The sequence below is a fragment of the Solenopsis invicta genome, chromosome 6, assembly GCF_016802725.1.
Source record: "Solenopsis invicta isolate M01_SB chromosome 6, UNIL_Sinv_3.0, whole genome shotgun sequence".
In the NCBI taxonomy this organism is placed as follows: Eukaryota; Metazoa; Arthropoda; class Insecta; order Hymenoptera; family Formicidae; genus Solenopsis; species Solenopsis invicta.
The window spans coordinates 3728448-3743915 of NC_052669.1; the positions used below are offsets into that span (position 1 = coordinate 3728448).

Genomic DNA, 15468 nt, shown 5'->3' on the forward strand with positions numbered 1-15468 from the left:
GGCGCGCGGCGGGCGCGAATGTCCAGCGTCTTGCTTGAAGTTGTCGCCGCATTGCCGCATACTTCAAGTCGTCGCGAACGGATCGCGTAACGAACGCCGTGCGGCGAGGTGATTTCCACGTTTCGCGTTTATCTCGTCTGTCCGGAGTCGTGTCGCGGGTGTTGTATTGTCCAAAGCGAGTGTCGAGTTGATATTAATCAGTGCCGTCGCGTGCTTGCGTACGAGTGCTCGAAACGATGTAGAATCCGTCAGTAGACAGAGACATATCCATACAGAGATGACCGGAATGGAGAGAGAGGAGAGCAACTTGTTCAGAAAGAACGCTGGTATCGACGTCGATCGAGTGGTGAGTGAATATTTATCGTTACATTCGTATACTAATTAGAGGAGAAGAAGGATGTAGCTACTGTAAATATTACGGCTATTTCTATTATCTCCGTTGTTAGGTGACGAAGTCCAACAAATTGTTTCTGGAATTATTCGTTTAGAAGCCTGCCGTTTTTCTAGTGGCGCTAATGAGCCTATAGACAATAGCTGGCAATTGTCATAAAACATTTTTACTTTTGAGCACTTTCGAGAAACTTTTTCAAGGTACAATTTAACATTTAATTACACATACTTTTCTATTGTTCTTAAAATCTGGAGCATATTATCATACGAATTTATGCAAACTCGAGTGTTCTTTTGTTATTTAACTTTTATTCGGTTGTACACATTTCGATTTACACAAAATTAAACAATAACATGGGCTTTTGTTAATACGGCTTTTTAAGAAATTTAAATCTATTATTACTCTAGAGAGTTGTGTTCAGAAACATTAGAGATATTTTAACCTTGTTGTTTAATATTAAACAAAGATAAAATATTATCTCTAAATGTTTTTGAATGTTGGAAAATTCTAAATCAAAAAAATTCTAAACGATAGAAAATTAAAATGACGCTGGCAGACGGACCTAGCAGACGGCTAATAATTTATTTATAACTCGCTTCTAAGAGGCTCTTTTTTTTAAATTTTGCACACACCTTTGGGGTAACATTAGAGAGTTACCAGTAAAATAAAAAAAAAATTGTCCTCTCAGAAACCGAATTATAAACAAATTAATTTCGAAGACAGACGGAAAATTGCTTTTTTTGACAATAATTTATTTATAACTTGGTTTTTAAGAAGGCCCTTTTTTTAAATTTTACACACACCTTCGGGGTAACATTAGAGAGTTACCAGTAAAATTTTAAAAAAAGGCCCTTTTGAAAGTCAAGTTATAAATAAATTATTGGCCGACTGCTAGGTCTTGAACTCCTAGCTCCAGCGTTATAGAATTAAAAATGTATAATTCTGTAACAAAATGCTGTGTGGTTTTTAATTAAATCAATTTATTAAATTTATTTTTGGATTAGCCATACCATCACTTTTCCTCCACTTATTGCAATGCGTCACATTTTTATACTACGTCTTAATTAAATATTTCATTACTTTGAGTTTAGAATTTGTTAAAAAATTTTTTGACGAATGTAATTGTTCAAATTTTAATATAAAATATTAATTATTAACAAAGTTATTATAAAATAAAAATGGGTGCCGTACGAGGTGCCGTATTACCTTCTTCTCCTCTATTCGTTTTGTACGGTCCTAGCGAAAATAAGAAGCTTCTTGAAGCGACATACAAGCGTTTCGATGTTGCAATTTACCGTTCTTAAAAAGTTCGATTACGCTTTCATCACTCTTTCCATACGCTTTTTATGTTTTATGCTCGCTTTACGCTATATTTTTGCCAGGGGAAGCAATTCAATGCTGTTGCGACGAATTGCATTTTATATGCTCACGTTTTGCACGACCCTGACGAGACATGAAACGCGCATTTTATTTATTTATTTTTTTTTTGTATTTCCGCCGAACTGCGGCGGAAACAAGATAGAAAGACCGAAAGACAGCGGTCTGCGAACAAGTTTACTAAATGGGGAATCTAAAATTTCAGAATTTAGAACGAATTGCAAAATCCGATTTCTCTCTGCAAATGTACGAACTGATAAAAAAATATGGTCGAACAGAACGGTTGTCTTGAAGAGATTCTTACCACTCGCCGCATCATTTATCTCACGAACCGGAGTCACGCGCTAGTGGTGTGCGAATCACGTATTTGTGAAGTCAAATAGCATCAAATCGAAATTTTGATCACATATGCGAAATTGAATCAAATCAAATTTGAAATTTTCACGTCAAATCAAATCGAATGGAATCTCTTTGAGTCAAATATGAATCGAATTCGGATCATATTTTTCCGGATTTGCGTTAAATATTAATTTAAAGGTATTTTCAATGACATTGTCAATTTTTTCTAATAGATTTTTAATAGAGAAAATTAATTGCTAAAATATTAGAAAGTTATTACAAATGTATGCTAAAAATTTATAATAGGTATTGTGTACAATAAGTGTATTAGACTCCAAATAAATAAAGGTTGAATACATATCGCACAATAATGTTACTATCAAAGTGATAGTATTTTAATACACGTGCTGATTCAAAATTGTCGTATTACACATAAACGAAACAATCAAAATGTAGACAATTGATTCTAAATCAATACCTCTATAATTCAAAATTCTCAAACTGTTTGAATTTGAACCTTTCAAATTCAAAAACGAGTTGAATCAAATTTTTTCGGGTTTACATTATTTATTAATTTAAAGGTAATTAAATTTTTTTAACATTTCAAATCCTTTTTAATAGATTAAAAAATTATTCACGTAAAAATTTTAGAAAATAATTGCAAAAAATAATATGTTAAATAAAATTTTATATTAAATATAGAATAACGGTATTATAAATAAATATTAAATGCATATTGTACAAATTGTAATGTTACTACTAAAGTACTTTAGTGCACTTCAGAATAGAAGAAATAAACTTTATGAAGCATTTATTTTAAAAATTTTATTTTATAAAATCAAGATACAAATTATTTATAAAATGTTGAAACAAATTTACAAAAATGATTGTTCATCGCGTATATAAATTTTGAAATAGTTTCTAAAATTTAAAAATAATTTATAAAATTTAGAAATAGTAGAAAAGTTTTGGAAATAGACAATCAGGAAATAGACGATACGTGATATGCGCTGATTTAAAATAGTCGCACAAGAAATATAAACGAAACAACCGAAATAGGCAATCAATTCGAAATTTAATTATCCATAGATGATTTAAGATTCTCAAACTGTTCGAATTCAAATCTTTCAGATTTGAAGACGAATTCAATACACCATGATTCAGTTCGATTCAAATTCGAACTATTTGTATACTTCTGCCCGCGTGTTCGTAAGTAAGACCAGACGTATGTCTTTTTCACGACAGAATGTAAGCATGCATACTCCGATTTACGGCTTTCACCGGATTTACATACGCATTCTTTGACTCGCTGTTCAAGCTCAGGCACCGGCCGTTTTTTTTTATAATGCAAATTCGCGGCGAATCTACCCGTGAAACTGGTGGCAACCTTTCCTTCCCTTAACGTACTGCCAGCCCGATATCAACTCTTCCGCTCGTTCCCGAGGATTTCATTTACGAGGAACTTCAGCTTCTACCGGCAACCACACCGCGATTTCCGTAACCTTCCTTCGGATTTAGCCGAGATCTATTTGCCGACAAACCGATGTCTACCCGTTTGCGGCGACTGTTTAGGTCGTGTCCCTCCTTCACTCCCTCTCTAAATGGCGGCGCCATTTACATATCCCCGATTGTACTTAAGTCAGGTTATCACATTTGAAGACGTTTCTCTCCATCGACGGTGGCGTCTTTCCGCTCTGGGAGGAAAGGAGAGGGCGGAAGGGAGATGGAAGGGTTCTTCCTAGGGTTCACGCTAAGCTTCCACAAACGTCGTTGTTGTAGTCCCTTCATCGACAAGTTCCTACTGAATTTCAGCCTCTTACCGAAAGTCATAGGCCGAAACAATAGCTAATTCCGCGCCCGGCTCCCGTGCTCTCAGGTTGGCTACGAGATCTATCGGGGTACTTAGCTGCAATGCGGATTTCTCCTATTTCGAGGGTGGTTAGGCGCATCGCTACGGCTCATCCACGTGCCGTATATACCCTCCGCAAATTCTTGATTTAGGTCCTGTGCGAACACACGCGTCCGTCTGTGTCCTGCACGTGGCGCACGTAGGGATATGTACTAGGGATAGACTCCTTATCTTTCGCCGGCTACGCTCCGCCTGCTCTACAACGGGAATTAAATGAGTAGGTGGTGATCGCGTCAGAAATTGTAGATCGCGTGGGTATAAGCGCAAATTAAATATCCCATTTGCTCATGATTAAATGGTTCATTTTAAAATGTCACTTCTTAATTTTAGCAGATGTATATTCGTCTTTTAACTGCGTGCCGAGATCAATTTTATCTGTAATATTTGAGCGGATCTTAATTCAGAGCAGAATCGACAAAATTGATAAATATTTCAAATTTTATCAATTCACGACACGATTGTATTCTCCACTTTGAGTTGAAAGATTCAACCATTTCATTTCGAATTCAATGTTCGACGTACGCTACAGATGGAAGATGTATGGCAAATGACATATCACCTTTCTAAAACGTTATTTATGTTATCCCTTTCGAACTGTAATATCTTTAGCATCGAATATATCAATCCTCTATGCATTTACAGAATCATCAGCAAACTTAATTGCTGTGAATTTCGATTAAAATACTTAATTTTATAATTTGTCAAATTAAACTTTTTATTGATTTATTAGATCATTATGTATTAATTATGTGAATTTATTATTTTATAAGTTTTAAAAAAAATCTATTTTTAAATGTAATATTATTTTAATACTAAATATTATTTTAATACTATTTGTTTTTATTTCACATTTTGTTGTATAAAAAACATCTTTTGTTATGGCATTTAAAAAAACGTACATATAAATGTATTATTTACAATAATAGTAATAATAAAACTTATTTTGCAGTGATAAGTTTGATTTTTTTAATTACAAAGCGCCAATTTAATACGTGAACAATGAATTTAAAAAATGTTGTAAAAATTACATACATGTCATTTTATTCAAGATATGTATCAAATTCCTACGTATGTATTAAACATAATGTAATTTTTTTTTTTGCAAAATCCAATAATGTTAATATTAATTTTTTTCATAAAAATGCCATATTGAAATTTTTCTAATAACTTTCATGTTCATATAAACTAATAATTAAATTTGAAAATAGAAATTTAAAATATTAACGGGATAAGAATAACCGTATGCTTAATTAACGCAGAAACGCTTTTGGGTTAATTGTGAGAAATAATTTAATTATTCACCGAGAATATAGAATAGCCAAGAAAATAAAGAATAACGTTTTTATCTCTGCAAAAGCCATCTCGAATATAACTTTTTTAACTTTTATCACATTTTTGCCTCTTTCTGTGTCAATATATAATGCCATAATGGAAGATAGTAGCCGTATGCAATTTTTGGAATCAGAGCTCAATTGAAAATATAAGGGGACGTGAGTAGTGAATATTTAAAAAATCCAGTTTAATATAATTCCACGTTTGACTAATATACATTCGGTTTCTATACCGCAAGCTACTCTCTAAAACGAAATCAGTGTATTATTTATTAAAACGTTGTATTAATACATACAACTACGTTATTCAGTGATATATATATATATATATATATATATATATATATATATATATATAGAAAGAGAGAGAGAGACATACCGTCTTTTAGTGATAGTAACACTAATTTCGATCAATGAGAGTAACTCTCTCTTAATCGAAATTACTGAAAGACAGTGAAGATCACTGGTAACCATAGTTATAAGTATAGTATTGCAAATTAGTAAAATTTCACTGATTCCGAATTAGAGATGAACAGATCTATTTATACAATAAATGAGTCTGTGAATGGAGAGAGGCGACTGCTCGAATACTTTATTTTTGGGACAAGGCCGTGGCGTATTCTCAAATCAATTGCTTGTTACAAATAAACGAGAGAGCAGAAGGCAGCTAGACGTGCTTCTTTTTTTTTCTCTGCGCCATGAAAATTCTCTACTGATTTCTCGTTGGACGCGTCCACGTCGGAAGCGTGAATCGCCCGTTCCATTTGCCGCGCTATTCTCTGGCACGCAATAATTCTCCGTCGTGGCGCGGCGGGAAAGAGAGCTCGCAACGGGTTGCGAGCTTTACGTAACTGCACAACGTTTTAATAAGTGGCCAAATTACCGTTCCGGACGCACATAATCCGACGGTTTTAAAAACTCGCCAAATAGCGCGGGGGTGAGAGACGACGGTCAGGCGACGTAGCCCGCGGCGCGGCGAGGAGCACGAGGGTGGTGCATAGGAAGGAACTCTTTATGCGAGCCCGACAACCCGCGAACTCGGCGCGGAACGTAATTTGCTTTAGTGCCGTCGCGTAAATTTCAGGATGATGAGAACGTACGGGCGCCGCTTAACCCGTTCTTCTTCCAGTTGGAAAAGGGATGAAAAGGGGCAGAACGAAGTTTCGGTACCGTTAATGCGGTCAGTTATCGAATGGAGCTCGACCCGGAATCCGCGTTACGCCCGCGGAATTTGCCAGCGATAAAAAAAAAAAGTCCGGCAGTCAATCCTCTTCTGGTCAATTCGTCGCGAACGCTCACGCACGCGTGCACACGTACACGTACGTGCACACACGTTCCGGCTCCATTATCTCATCGTAAAGCAATTTGGAAACCCGAGCCGGCTCGGGCCCGCGCGCAATTTCCTGAACGGCTCTCGGCCTTGGGAATACAGCGGCTGTTCGACTGGTTTTTCTTTCCCGCGGGGTGCGAAAGAAGCGGAGATTAAAGATTAACGTTCGCCGGGGTGCGACCGCGGTGCACAAACGTGTCATGCGGCTCGCGTATAATGTCATAGCGTGGCAGCGCGAAGCGCCATCGAAATAGGTAATAATTGAACCGCCCCTGTGGCGATGATCGAACGGATATGTTCCGCGATGTATGAAGATTCCGCCGCGCCGCGGCTCGCTCCAATGTCAATCGAGGATGGTTTTTATTCGCTCGTTACATTTTGCCAATTGCCAGAGGGCATTCGATGTTGACGGTTTAACGAATATCGGCACGATAATCAGTTTTTACTGCCACATTAGCCTCTTTGAGTGTTTATGCGAGAGTGCAGCTGCAATCGTTTCGTTAAAATGATAAATTACATATAAATATAATATTCACGTATTTATGAGCATTGGAAATGACATTTGATACGTACGCGGACATTTACGCGATGTGGGAAAGTGCAGGATAAATATTCCACCGTACGCGAAAAATTAAAAATGGAGGAAGTTATTCATCCGCTGCGTAATATAAAATAACGCGTTGTGCGTTTGAAATCGAATTCTTTCTCCCAACCATCGTTGTTTGGCTAATAATTCAACACTTTGGCAAAAGAGAGTGAATCGTCATGTGACCGGTCGTTGCCGCGCGTCCGCGCACTTGGCGAACGACGTACAAGCGGAATTTAGATTTCACTGTCGACGAGGGCCCCATTTTCGTGTGCACGCGCCCGATGAATTTTTCAGCCGGCAACAATCGTACTGCTTTAGTATATGGGCGCGCACGCTCATGGGGCATTAACTTCAAAAGGGTCATTCGCGCGAGCTAAACAAGCAGTAAAAAAGTCGGGGTTTGCGCGCACACGTTGCCATGTATCCCTCCCGCTTTCCTGTGTCCGAGGGAAATGCGTTGGAATTTCACGGCGAGATTCGTGGCTGTGCCTGGGATACATTTGTTCGCGCTCCCTCGCTATCCATGTAGTCGCGAGCTTGTATTTCATCGACCAGGCCATGAAATCGCGGCGCTACCTCCGGTCGAAACCTCACCGAAATTTGAGAATGCCCGAAAATAGACACGCTGCTCCGCTGCAATATCACGACTCACGCGTCTGTGGAAAAGCGATAAGAGCCACCGACCCCACACTTATCTGACGTGCGTTTTAATGCTGCGCCATTTTCGTCTGCCCCCGCGACTCGGATAATCGCAGGCTGGTTAACACGTTCCCGCAAACTCGTGTGAAATTATCACGCGCCCATAAAGTGGGATGAAAGTTCTTATTTTTTGAGACAAACGATAAAATCAAATTTGTAGATTTGTAATCCCCCAATACGTGATACGAGTTTTTTACGAGTTTGAGTTATATCGGAAAATATATATCGTTTACCAAATATAAGAGGGAAGCGTGCTTTATAGTTTACAGATCACTAAACGGATGAAGTGGGATAAGTTTCATACATTTCTGGCAGACTACAGCACGTACAAGAGCCAGAATTACATGGGGCGGTATTAAGAGAGGAGACGATATTCCGGTTGCTTTCGTGAATAATGCATATCTTACTACCCTCGAACACTACTGTGCGTGCGGAGACGAGATCAGATATGTAATAAAGCTTTGAAGAGCTTTAGATACGATTTTATATTTTACGGCGATTTTACACATTTCACTTTTTACGGTTACATCAGATGAGTCGTAGAAACATTACTTTCGTAAAACCGATCAGTCGTTGAGAGAACAATGAAAAGAATCTAGGTTTATATCTTCGCAGTTTAATTTACATTAAGTAATCATTCCAAATGCTCGCGCGCATAAATCATTTTAGACGCGATATAAACAATTTTTTTATTTTAATCATGTTTATAGGAAATTTTTTGTTTCTGTGTATTTATATAATAAATGTATATATAAATTATGAAATAATTTATAGTGAAATTATGAAAACTTTGGTAGAGTATAAGAACATTTAATTATATTCTTAAGATAGAAAGTATTTTACGCATCTTTTTGATATACAAAAGTCTAGAAGACATAAAGATATAACTTTTTCCACAAACTTTAACTCGATTTAATATCCCTTTTGGGCTTTCCCGTTGTTTATGTTATATTTTAAAATTTTTAGAAGGCTATGAATATGCTCAAATAAAAAGCTTTTTAATCTAAAAACATTGTATAGATTTTATGGATTATTATATTTTAATGTAGACTCGATTTTATAAATATTAGTATCATTGAGGAGATCAATCTAAAGGATAAAAAAGGATATATTTTTAACATTTAAAAAGTCCATTAAAGCACGAATTTAATACTTATATAAGCATGAAAAGGTTTATTTATTAAATGCATTGCATGAGAAGCTTATTGTACGGTATTACATATAAATGCTAATATTTTCATGCATAGTACATTCATGCGCACCATCGCACCATTTGCTTATAGCATCACTGAAACATTGTTTTTATCGTACTTTGATGCTTACGCACAGCGTTAATTGTTCATCGCTATTTGTAATCTTTTTCGAGCACAGTAAAATTATAGTTTTTATGAAAACTTTATATTTGAATTTATATAAAATATTTTGACAATAAAATAATAATTGTGTATAAGGTATTTTCATGCAAGCAAATTTTAAAAAAATATTTTTAGTATAGATTCTTTCTGATATGTGTTCTTTAAAAAATATATAATTATTGATCACAAAATATATGTAAATGAATGATGTAAAGTATAATAAATTTAGAGTACTTTGTTTTATATTATGAAATAATTTCTGAGATATTTTCCATTAATTTATTAAATATTTTTAAGTTTTTATCATTAGATTGATTATGTGTAAACTATCTGAAAATAATTTATAGAGTAGATTTAATGTAATGTATTAATTTTCACATAATATTTTATGTGAAAATTAATACATTACATTAAATTAGTTTACTAGTTAATCTTTATGATTCTCGCGTTAATTAAAATGTCCATATTGTCTATCGTTTGTTCCTTCCGTTCACGTTAATTTTGTGATCATATCGTAAAAGGTATGATCGTGCCAATTTTCTAACCATTTGCAAGCACCAGTTGCAAATGGTTCTGTGGAACAGACATATTCGTGCCGTTGATGATGCGGGACTCGGGGAAAAATCACTCGCATCGCCAGCGGGCCAGATGTTGACGACGTCGCGGTATTACTCGAGAACTAATTGCCCTCGTATTATCTTCATTCTGCGAGACCTCCATTCGCCAGGCCGCCACCCCGTAATCAGCCGGGTGCAGACCTGTCTATCATAGTCCTCCAGGTGGGAGTGTTGTAATTTGCAAGCCGATATCACAACGGCATCGTGTTTACTGTTACATCTGTCAAGCTAATGGACCCAGATTAGGGCTCAGCCCGTTATCATTGTTCCATTCCCTGTCTTTCTATCGCGACCGTGCGCCCTGTTCGCGAAATCCTGAGTGACTCGTTAATCCGTCGTCCGGAAAGCCCATGTTATCACCGATAACACTGTCATTTTTGACAGTCAGTATTATTCCGTCAGTTACGGAGCCGAGCATCGAGCGAGTTGCAATGCCGGTAAGAAGCTTAAATCGAAATGTCGCTTGTATTGCCGGCCTGCGCAGCGATCAACCTCTTTCTCGTTCGCGTAAATGTGGAATACATCTATACGCAATTATGCAGTTGTTTGTACATTTACAAAAGTGAAACGTATCTTCTCATTTACAAATTGTTCACGTAGAGAGTTGAGTATTGCTTACACAAATATTTACAGTGTTGAAATGCTCTTTGAAATTTGTACAGCTTAGTGAAAATGACGTCAGTGACAAAGTCTGTAACTTTGTTGTTGCCCGTTGGTTTAGTTAGCAGAGTTATCATAAACGACTACTTGTGTAGATCGCAAAGTTCAACACAACAAAATAACATATGTTAAGTTACAAATTTCCATTATGATATGATAGTTGTCTCAATGGAAACGTTATTATAAATTGCTTTCTATTAACATATATTTTCTCAATTGGTTCTTTATAATTCTAATTTTTAAATATAAATATAAAATTTGAAGGTTTGTACTAAGATTTCTTATTATGAAAGTAACGACATAATTTAACAACTACTTGTTAAATTATTAAACAAATAATCTTGATTTAATTATTTTCAAAAATAGAATATAACATTTAAAGCTGAAAATTCAATATGTTACTGATCAACTTTAGCACATGTCTGTTAAATATACCTTCAAATTATAACTTATAGAACAAATTAATGGGTTAGAGATAATTTGACTACTAATTGTAAGTCCAAATTTGAAGCACATTAAATATTTCCATTCGTTTAGGTAAAAAGCCAAAAATCATTTTGGTGACGTTGATTGAAATAAACGCGACGACGAACAAATTAATCCTTTCGCTTGTGTAACTTATGTTTGATCGATTTCTATTCATGGAAGTTTCTCGAAATCTCAAAGAGTCCCCCACTTCTTATTCCCTCATAAAAGAAGTTTGTGGTAGAGAAGTCTTCTGTGCGGTGATGTGATCGAGATCATCGATTTTCTTGCCAACAGCATTCAGTTGATTTGTGTCGAGAACTAGTGATTCACGATTGTACATAACGTTGGCTTTTTGTAAAAAGTGAAAATTTTGTAAAAATCATTGCGAGTATTTTATTTTTAAATAACACTTTTATCTACACAATTAGTTCTCGATAATTAAATTATAGATACATTTTATTTTTTTTAAATAAAGACATTTATTCTAAAAATTGGAAAGTATGTTCATAAATTTTTAGAAATTTTCTAAACCACTTTTAAGATTTAAAAAATAGTCAGACGCGAGTCACCGGATTTGTACGTGATAAGGTGACGTTTTTCACGTTGTAAATATTAAATATAAAACGCTATATGCGGGATGATCAATGTTGAATCCTTTGCTGCCAGAAAAAATGCACTTTTTCCCATCGGTAAAGCTGAATAAGTTAGAATCAATTTTCAAAAACGACGATGTTCATGGATATTATGTAAGGAGGACATGCTCGAACTTGTTAGGAAATCACAATATTAACCGCGTTCTCTCAGTCTTGATTCCATGAGTGTTGCAAAATTCTTGTGATAACGGAATTTCTATTTTCACATACTTCTTTTCTGCTCTCTTTTCATCGCCCGTTTTATTCTCGTTAAAACTCTTTTTCGCCATGGGACGCACGTCGTCCTATTCCAATGCGAGATTTTCGCAGCTGGTGCGACACTAAATATTTAATGGTTCAGATAAATGTTTGATGCGACAGCTCAGGATCGAGACGCAGACGCAAATTCGCTCGATAGTCGGAATTCTTTCGTAGGCGAATCTCGTTTGGGAGTTCAGAGAAAATCTGAGGGGAGGGGGTGGAGGCATTGCTTTGGTCGTTTCAGCAAAATCGATATCACGAGCGAGCATCCGTATCACCGACGTGAATTATTACGCGAGGCGTTCAGCAAATTGTCTTATCGCGTGGCGCGCGTTTGACAGTGACACAATTCTTGCGAGACGTAATATTTATATTAAAAGTCCACTCGATCAATCTACGTCAGGAGCTTAAAAACAAATTTACTATACCGCTGAATATTAATTGCCTCGATTTGCTCGGACGAATTGCTTCATCGTGTTCTTGCTCGAGTCGCCGTAAATTGTTGCTTGAGGGGGGGAGGAAAACTTCAGCAATTAGTTTTTCAACCCTTTCCTCCTCAGATGACGCTATGAAATAAAACTTCACAAAAATTCCATTTTTATCTTTGGATAATAATAGCAACGTGTAAATGATTATCAAAGGTGTTAGAAAATTGTATTACTTGAGTAACTATTTAAATAACATATTATTTGAGTAACGTATTTAAGTAACAATTACTATATTTGTGTCTATGTGTGTAAGCTTATATAATGTCATTACATAATAATTATAGTAATTATTATATAATTAATTATTAGAATTTTAATTAAAAAAACGTTCTAAAAAAATTTTTGTTATATTAAATTACTGCGATTGTAATGTGACTAATGGGTCACGTTTATATCTTTAAAGATATTTAAAAATTAAAATATATCGCATTTGTCATTTGAATTATTGATTGATTTTACTATTTTTTAAATAAGAACGCAAAGTGATATACTAACCGAGTAATTTAATAACAATGATAATTCATGTATGTTGTTGGATGTGTGTATATCGAAACATACACTGAATTTTGATTGTACATTTTTGGTTGGTTTGTTACGCGTTTTAATTAACCGTAGGTTAACTATATTGATCATATCGTATCGCGCAATATGAGCGTGAAGTTTACGATACAATACATCTCGGTGTTTTGTTTAAAAACCTGCTTCTGCCGATCTCGGTTTGCTTTTGTTACGTTAATTTGCGAGGCATTGCCGGTATCGAGCGGGTTGTAGTCTCATGGGACTGGTATGTTTTTTCTCGTTATTCTTTCGTCACAATGTAATAAAGAGCGCGTCGAGATGCGATTAACGTCGGGAGTGCCGTGCAAAGTACCGTATTCTGGTGTGATTACTGCGCACGTAATCGTAATTAACTGTATTTTCGCGAGTGTTGTGTGAGTGCCACGAAGAAACAAGGAGAACTTGTGGGAAGGAGGTGGAGGAGTGAGTGGCCTGGAGAATCGTTGGGCGACAGCGAGGCAATCTTAGGCGAGCAATTTATTATGTATTTATTTATTACATGAACGTTGCGAAATTAATTATTTTATGAAAGCAACAATTATTTCACGAAAAACTAATTATTTAGAGCATTGCTGTAACATAAATATATTTGAATATTACAAATTAACGTACTTTTGTTAGAACTCCTCTGTGCTGCGCATTGTATCTCTGAGTAATAAATTAAATTTTTTTTAAATTTTAGTTAATAGATCTATAAACATTGACTGAAAAGATAAATGTATGTAAGTTAAGATATAAGTGTATGTATATTAAATTAAGTGTTTGAAATCCGGTATTATAAATAAATGTAGGTATAATGTACATCTCATTAAATATTTCTTAAAATAAACCTAAAATTGCATGACGTTTGATAAGTATCTTCTCGCGAAATAAAATATCTCTTTACATGATTATCTCAAAGTTAATTAGAGGTAAAAGTCAATAATAGGTAAAAAATCGATACGTAATTTTTAATTAACGAATTTTATCGCCTGCTATCAAAATCTTCCAACTTTGACGTTTTCATGTCAACATATTTTACTCTATTTTAAAGAATTTATTATTAAAGCAATGTGATTGTTAGGCATGTACATAGATTGTTTTAAAAATTATGGATTGATAAATCAAATTGTGTTGCAACTCAATACATATGATGGTAATTTGCTAAGGTAGCTTTAACACACCACAGGCGCAATCTGTAAACTCAAACAGCCGCAGTCGTATCTAATCGACGGAAGGCATACAGAGAGACACGGTTTGCGTTTAAATTCACAGAGAGCTTAAATTTCATCTTTGAAGACCCACCGTATGTCCCAAATACATAAATATAAGTTTAAAAATTTACGCACAAATAAATACACGTATAAGCTTATTTCATTATTTGCATATTAGAACGATTACAATCCGCAAATGTAAATTAACTAAAAATTAATAGATGTTACGTACAAAAAATATCTCAAAATTATACTCAATATTAATCTTTTATTCGTTGATTTTTTACGAATAAGAGAAATCTAGTAAAATATTCTTTGGTTTATTATTTTTTAAATTTACAGAATAATTTCAACATCAATACATATTATATATTTATAAGAAACAAATTTTAGTAATTATATTATTTATTAATATAATTATTAGAATAGATAATAAGGTGATAAAAGCGATCATAGCAGCTTAATAAATTTATTTTTGTTGTTGTATATGTGTCGCAGCCTGTTTGTAAAATTAGCTTTTTTGAAATAAGTCTAGCTCTTATGCAAAACGGCGCTTTTTTGCAAAAATAACGATTATTCTTCAATTAGGCTAATGCACTGAAACTTTTTGCAAAAAGGTTTATTAGCCCCATTGATTAATAATACACATTCTGCAAATAGACTAACGAAACATCTAGCTTTATTGGGTAAAGTCTAAAGCAAAGTCATCAGCTTGAGTGGCAACATGTTCAGTACTGTTTTCATGAAATATTTTGGAAAGTACTGACTCTGCTATTTACGGAGTGAAAGGAGATCTATGAATGCATTGTCTCACATAGGTTGCTACTTTCCACCGCGAAACGAGATCCTTCCCATTTTCTTCCTTGCTTAAAAGCGAAACGAGGCCTATGAATGTATTGTTCTACATAGATTTGAGACTTTTCACACGAAGCGAGGTCCATCACATCTCTCCTTCTGTTTAAGGTGAAATGAGGTTTATGAATGTACAGATTAGAAAATCTATCATATTGGCGAAATATAGCGACGTGAGTATGCGCGGTCATCTGTATGTTTATGTATGACCATGTGCGTGTGGCCACAGAGCAAAATTTGGGGTGGGATTGGGTTAGGAATATTGGGAAGGGGTGCGGGAGAGAGGCTCCGCCCCTTTTCCGCTCGGACATTTATTTATACCACTAAAAGAGAGAAACATTTTGCCACGCAGGCTAATAATTTTAGGCTTTACGTAAAAAGGCTAAACGTCTTAAGTATGACTTTAGGCATTAGTCTAA

The 15468-nt window shown here is 35.1% G+C and overlaps 1 protein-coding gene across 6 annotated transcripts in view; it reads left to right on the forward strand.

Moving 5' to 3' along the window:
• LOC105193894 (neurotrimin) overlaps positions 1–15468 on the forward strand; it is a 186232-nt gene that overhangs the window by 76635 nt on the left and 94129 nt on the right. The window lies entirely within an intron of this gene.